At 35.8% G+C, this 6,248-nt stretch overlaps 1 pseudogene; it reads left to right on the forward strand.

Moving 5' to 3' along the window:
* Positions 1-4,539: 4,539 nt before the first annotated feature.
* On the forward strand, positions 4,540-5,538 carry LOC105241457 (annotated as a pseudogene).
* Positions 5,539-6,248: the final 710 nt, after the last annotated feature.

Here is a 6,248-nt window from a genome sequence, read left to right on the forward strand (position 1 = left end):
CCCCGCATGTCAGAGTTAATGGTGTACAATTCCAGATAACACAAAGAAATAGACTAGCTTTAGGGTATTTTTTTCTGATGTACAATTTTTTTTATTATAATAAATATTTCTTTATTAAAATCTCATGTTATCTGCTGATTGAAAGCACATTAGATTAACAGCAGACGTTGAAAGCACTGCTGTAGATTTTAAATTGAGTTGTTACAAAATATTTCACTGACATGTGTACTGAGTTTAGAGAATTGCTTAAGAAACCCATTGGGATAAAGAAGATGTATATGTATACAATGGAAAAATAATCTTTAAAGAATTCTGTTGTCTCATAATTTTTTTATTAAATGGTACTTTTTATTGACTATTACTATTATTGCCTATTGACTTATTCTTTCTAAGGTCAGCAACTAACATTTTAAAAAGCAGAAACATATGAATAGGAATGGAATGTTTGGCCTCAACAGGGGAATGCAGTTCTCCTAGTCAAAGGTTATCAAAACGTTTATTTTACCACAAAAAAAAAAAAAAGATTTGTTCAACATGAGCAGTTTTTTCTTGGTTTCTTGAATCATTGGTGATCATAAAATGAATCTTTAGTGGATTTATGCTCAGGATAAAGGATCTGAGTTCTAAAATCACGGTCTTAACAAAGTCTTCACCTTTCAACACTGAATGTGCCTGTCTGAAAAAATAATATTCTTAGAAATATTAGTAAATGTGTAGGGGAAGTCTTTCTGAAGCCGCTCTAAATGCCTATGTGTTGAAATTTACCAAAGTAATTTACGGTCGAGGCAAATACTTTAGCTTCTCTCAGTTCTGAAGAGAAGATTGAAGTGTACAATATGAAAATGGTGAGCATATTGCTCCCATTTTCCTGTTCAAGATTTCAAAATATTTATAATGTATGTAGATATTCTGCTCCAGAGGGAAATATCAGAAAACTTTCCTCTGGCATACTTGACTTTTTCATTTACTTATCTTTTAAATAAATATCAATTGACTGTCTAACGTAAGTTAGTTACAGGGCTTAGGAGTCTCATGACCTATTTTCAAGGAGCACCAATCCTGTGGAGAAGAAAAATGCAGCTATCTCAAATGTGTGCTGAGTATGTGACTAGGAAGAGGGGACAGCGATTCCAAACTGAAGTTGGTTAAAACAGCTTCCCAAGGGGTGCCTGGGTGGCACAGTCGTTAAGCGTTAAGACAGATTAAATTTCTTTTCATTCTCCATACTCCAGAGCACTAAAAGGACCAATTTATATTAGATGAATCTGTGTTCAACTATATATATAAAAGAATATCATACAACTGAAAATTGTTGCTGCCTAGACAAATAATATACTGAATACCTTATAGTTAGCTTTTTAGATGGTAAAATGTCATTCTCTCAAAGATAGAAACATAATTGTATTCTGGGACTTAAACTGGTTAAAATAAATTTTACTTAAAGAATACCATCAGCTATTTATTGTACAGGGAATAAACTATCTCACTGGTGAAGTTAAAATATGAAGAACTTGAAGTAGAATCAAAGCATAACCATGTAAAATACACTATATAGTATATTAACAAATAAATTAAGTGCAGTGGAATGGCCTGCTTGGGCCTATACTGAAGGGACCTATCGCCCATTGTGTTATAAGGATGACCGATTAAATGTATAAATTGGAAACACCTCAGATTTTCTATAAATAGAGGCAATTAGAAAAAGTGACATGGTAATTGGTTTCAAGTCTATTGGCAAAATGACTAACATGATCAAACATATTAATGTTTTCTATCTTACCAAGTTACAATGCATAGAGATGCAATATGATTTTGTTTCAAAGCTATGATATATTTTAATTCACATAGATGAGGAGATAGCAAGGACTCTGAACTCTAGTTGTACAAGATGATTTGAATAAAATTCCATTGGCTAGCTTCCCATTTATGAATTTTAAAACTATTGAAAACAGAATTCGAATTTTTCATGCAAAAACTTATCACCAGTGGTCAGAAAAATAAGCTATATCCATGGGACTTTATATAAAGAAAAGTTTGTGGTATAAAAAGTGCAAATGTTTAAATAAACTCACATGCACAATTGAATTTATTGGAATCCTAGTCCCATACTTACTAGTAATGAGTGATTAAACTATCCTACATTTCTCTAAGACTAATTTTCTTACTTGTTAAACAGGAATAATAATAATATCGACTTTTAAAGGTAGTTATTAGGTTGGAAAGTATAGTATCAAGCAAATCTCCTTGTACTTAAACACTCTCAAAACCGAAAATGCAGGTGCTTTGCTTTACAGTCTTGTTCTATCATGGACAACACACTTCCCCTCACATAGTTTGTAACGAGCAAGTTGTATGATCCCATGATATTTCCTTTCTCTATCAGGCTTTTCCCCACAAACCCACAAGAACAAATCAATCACATTCTTCAAGATTTGTTCAAAACTTACCTTATCAATGCTTATCCTGAATTATAAAACTCACTTTCATAATTATTGGACACGAAGGGTGGATATTATACTTTTCAACCTAGTATTATACTTTCCCACCCTTAATGTCCATCATGCCTCTTAAGTTGGTCTATTGTTTTTCTTTTTCCCATAGCAGTCATCTCCTTTTAACATACAATGCATCTGTTCATTATATTTCTTAATTTTTTTAAGATGGAGTCTGATGTGAGGCTTGATCCCAGGACCCTGAGATCATGAACCGAACCAAAATCAAAAGCCAGCCACTTAACCGATTGAGCCACCCAGGCACCCCTATATTTATTAATTTTTATCTACATTTCATTCCTAGACTGTAGACCACAAGCAATGAATATGAATAATATGAATGAACATAATAAATTAGATAAGACCTGATTCTAAAGAAGTAAAGATACAGTTTTCCATGAATATTGCCCAAAATAGAAGAAAACGGAAAAAAAACATTGCCCTATTCAAACATTTATAAACAAACAAACACCAGAATGAAAAAATCTTGTGGGGAGGGAGGGATGGGGAATAAAGCATACTAATCAACTTTGGAATTGTTACCTATCCAATAGCCACTTATGCAACACTACTAGGTAATTCCAAGCATTTTACCTGACTCACTGAGTTGCCTTTTGAAATTTTTTTCTCTCTACATCATTATATTTGGGGATACTATTTAACACGTCAATCTCTCTTATCCATATACATTTTTGTTAAAGAGAATATTAGAAGTATTTTCAAGACAAGAACTGGGTGTTTGAGAGCAAGATATAATGTTATAAAAGGCTTTAGGTGTTCAAATGCAGAAATTCATATTTATCTATCTTTCCAGCTCATTTGTAGGATGTATGACCTGTAGTCTCCTTGGATTCCATGGAATTTATTTTATTTCTTTTTAGCATAGTGATATATCTCAGATATGCATTCTCCTCACTTTGAAAGGATACCACCCTCAGATGTGTTCTGCATTTACATAATGCAGGGAAGGGAACACTTAAAATTGTTGGGGACATCTCTATTTAGGACTTCATCAAATATTGCATTTAGGATGGTTACACTTCTTATCCCTGACCCTTTCACAATGGTTCAATGTACTTTTTAGGCCTGGAAAAAAAAATTAGCTTCAGCTAAATCACAGACGTATTTCTTAGAGAAACAACTGTTTCATAGAGGTCCCAGAACTGACAGATCTGAATCTCTTTATACTCTGAAATCTGACAGAATTCAAGTTCAAAGACATGAGAATACAAGGCACAGATTGTTTTATTGAGAATAACAAAGAAGTTGATCTATGTCTAGTTTATATATGATAACTATGATCATTGAAATCTAAAATAACAATTTAGACATTTTAATTTCTTGAGTTCAGTTAAATATAACCTAGTTTATAAATTAATATATTTTTTACACAAAAGCTTGATTTGTTAAAAAAAAAAATCACCAGTGAATGCCTACTACACACAAGGCACACCTGTTGTTCCCAGGGATGAAAAGTCGAGTAAGAAACAATCCTGGTCCTCAAGAAGTTCACAGTTTTAACAAACCAAAGCAAAAATTAGGTTTATAGGGAGTGCACAACAGATTTGCTTAATTTTGACTGTAGAGGTTGCACTTGATGAGACATTGAAGAATCTTTGTGATTTTGCTGAATGGTGTAAAGAGTTTCTAGCTGGTGTCAACAACATAGAAAAAGCATATAGGCATGAAGTTGCTCAGATTATCAGAGGATTTCGCAGGAGCTTGTTTTGAATGGAACTTTAGTGTGATGAGACGATCTATAGGTAAGAAAAAGTTGGTAAAAGAAAACTGAGAGAATTGTTTAAAGCCATATATTTTCTTAATCTTAAATAACAAATTTAAGAAAACAGATTTTACTGTATTTGCAATGGAAATTTTGAAAGCATTTGAACAGTGTCATTTAAAAAGATATTAACTATTTTAGACAGAACTGTAATGATTAGAGACTGGAGTATTAATTAAAATTTAAAATGAGGCTTTCTGCTCTTCCCTGTTTGACAGAGAGCTCCATCTTCTGGTGCAGTGTCAGCCACATCCCTGATACACGATGGTGAAAGTCAGAGTAAACAGATTTGGCCATACTGGGCTTCTAGTCACCAGAGCTTCTTTTAAATCTGGCAAAGTCAACATTGTCACCATCAATGATCCCTTCATTGACCTGTACTACAAGGTCTACAAATTCCAATATGATTCCACCCATGGCAAATCCAACCACACAGTCAAGGCTGAAAAAGAGAAATCTGTCACCAATGGAAAACCCTTTGCATCTTTCAGGAGCAAGATCCAGCCAGATCAAATGGGGTGATACTGGTGCTGAATATGATGTGGATCCACTGGGGTCTTCACCAGCATGGAGAAGACTAGGGCTCACTAGAAGGGTGGGGCCAAGAGTGTCATCATCCCTGCCCCTTCTGCTGATGCCCCCATGTTTGTGATGAGTATGAACCATGAGAAGTATGACAACTCCCTCAAGATTGTCAGCAATGCTTCCTGCACCACCAACTTCTTGGCCTCTCTAGCCAAGGTCATCTAAGACAACTTTGGCATTGTGGAGGGACTCATGACCACAGGCCATGTCATGACTACCACCCAGAAGACCATGGACAGCCCCTCTGGGAAGCTGTGGTATGATGGCTGAGGGGCTGCACAGAACATCAACCCTGTTCCTACTGGCACCACCATGGCTATAGGCAAGATCATCCCTGAGATGAATGGGAAGCTTACTGGCATGGCCTTCTGTGGCCCTATCCTCAACGTGTCAGTCATGGATTTGACCTGCTGCCTGAAGAAAGCTGCCAAGTATGATGACATCAAGAAAGTGGTGAAGCAGGCATCAGAGGGTGCCCTCAGGGACATGCTGGGCTACACTGAGGACGAGGTTGTCTCCTGTTACTTTAACAGTGACACCCACTCTTCCACCTTCCATGCTGGGGCTGGCATTGCTCTTGATAACCACTTTGACAAGCTCATTTCCTGGTATGACAATGAATTTGGCTATAGCAACTGAGTGGTGGACCTTATGGTCCACATGGCCTCCAAGAAGTAAGAGTTCCCCAGACCACCAGCCCCAGTGAGAGCAAGAGGAAGAAGGAGACCCTCAGCTGGTGGGGACTCTGCCCCAACTCATCCCCCAACACACTGAAAATCTCCCAACCTCTATACAGTTTCTATCCCAAACCCCCTGAAGAAGAGGAGGGGCTCAGGGAGCCCTCCCTTGTTTTGTACCATCAATAAAGTATATTATACCCAGTTTCAATAAATAAAAAATATTTAAAATGAATGACATGATTACATCATTACCTACATCAGAGTAGTGATAGTGATGCTGATGTCACATTTTTCATCACTGAGACTCTTACTTATAATTTACTCATTAAATTACAGCCCTTGATATTCTTAGTACATAAACCTGTCACTGAAATCACCTTGAAGATACTGCATTCCTGATTTCAGGAAACTAGAGACATAATTTGGGTAAATACTCACGCAAGGCAATGACATTGAGCCATTAACCTAGTTAGTGATAAAGACAGTGAGGTCCCCAAATAGGTCAGTTAAAGCTGTATATGAATGGACTAAGAACAGAAGTTTCTCAACTGGAATGACAGTAATTTTTAATGACAGTTTGTAGATCAGCAGTATGAAATCAGAGTTAAAACTCATTTATTGAAAAATATCTTGTACAGTAAAATAAAAAATATATGAAATCCTTAGGAATAAATCAAGCAAAACATAATCCTTAAGGACAAGTAGAAA

The sequence above is a fragment of the Ailuropoda melanoleuca genome, chromosome 11 (assembly GCF_002007445.2).
Source record: "Ailuropoda melanoleuca isolate Jingjing chromosome 11, ASM200744v2, whole genome shotgun sequence".
NCBI classification, from domain to species: Eukaryota; Metazoa; Chordata; class Mammalia; order Carnivora; family Ursidae; genus Ailuropoda; species Ailuropoda melanoleuca.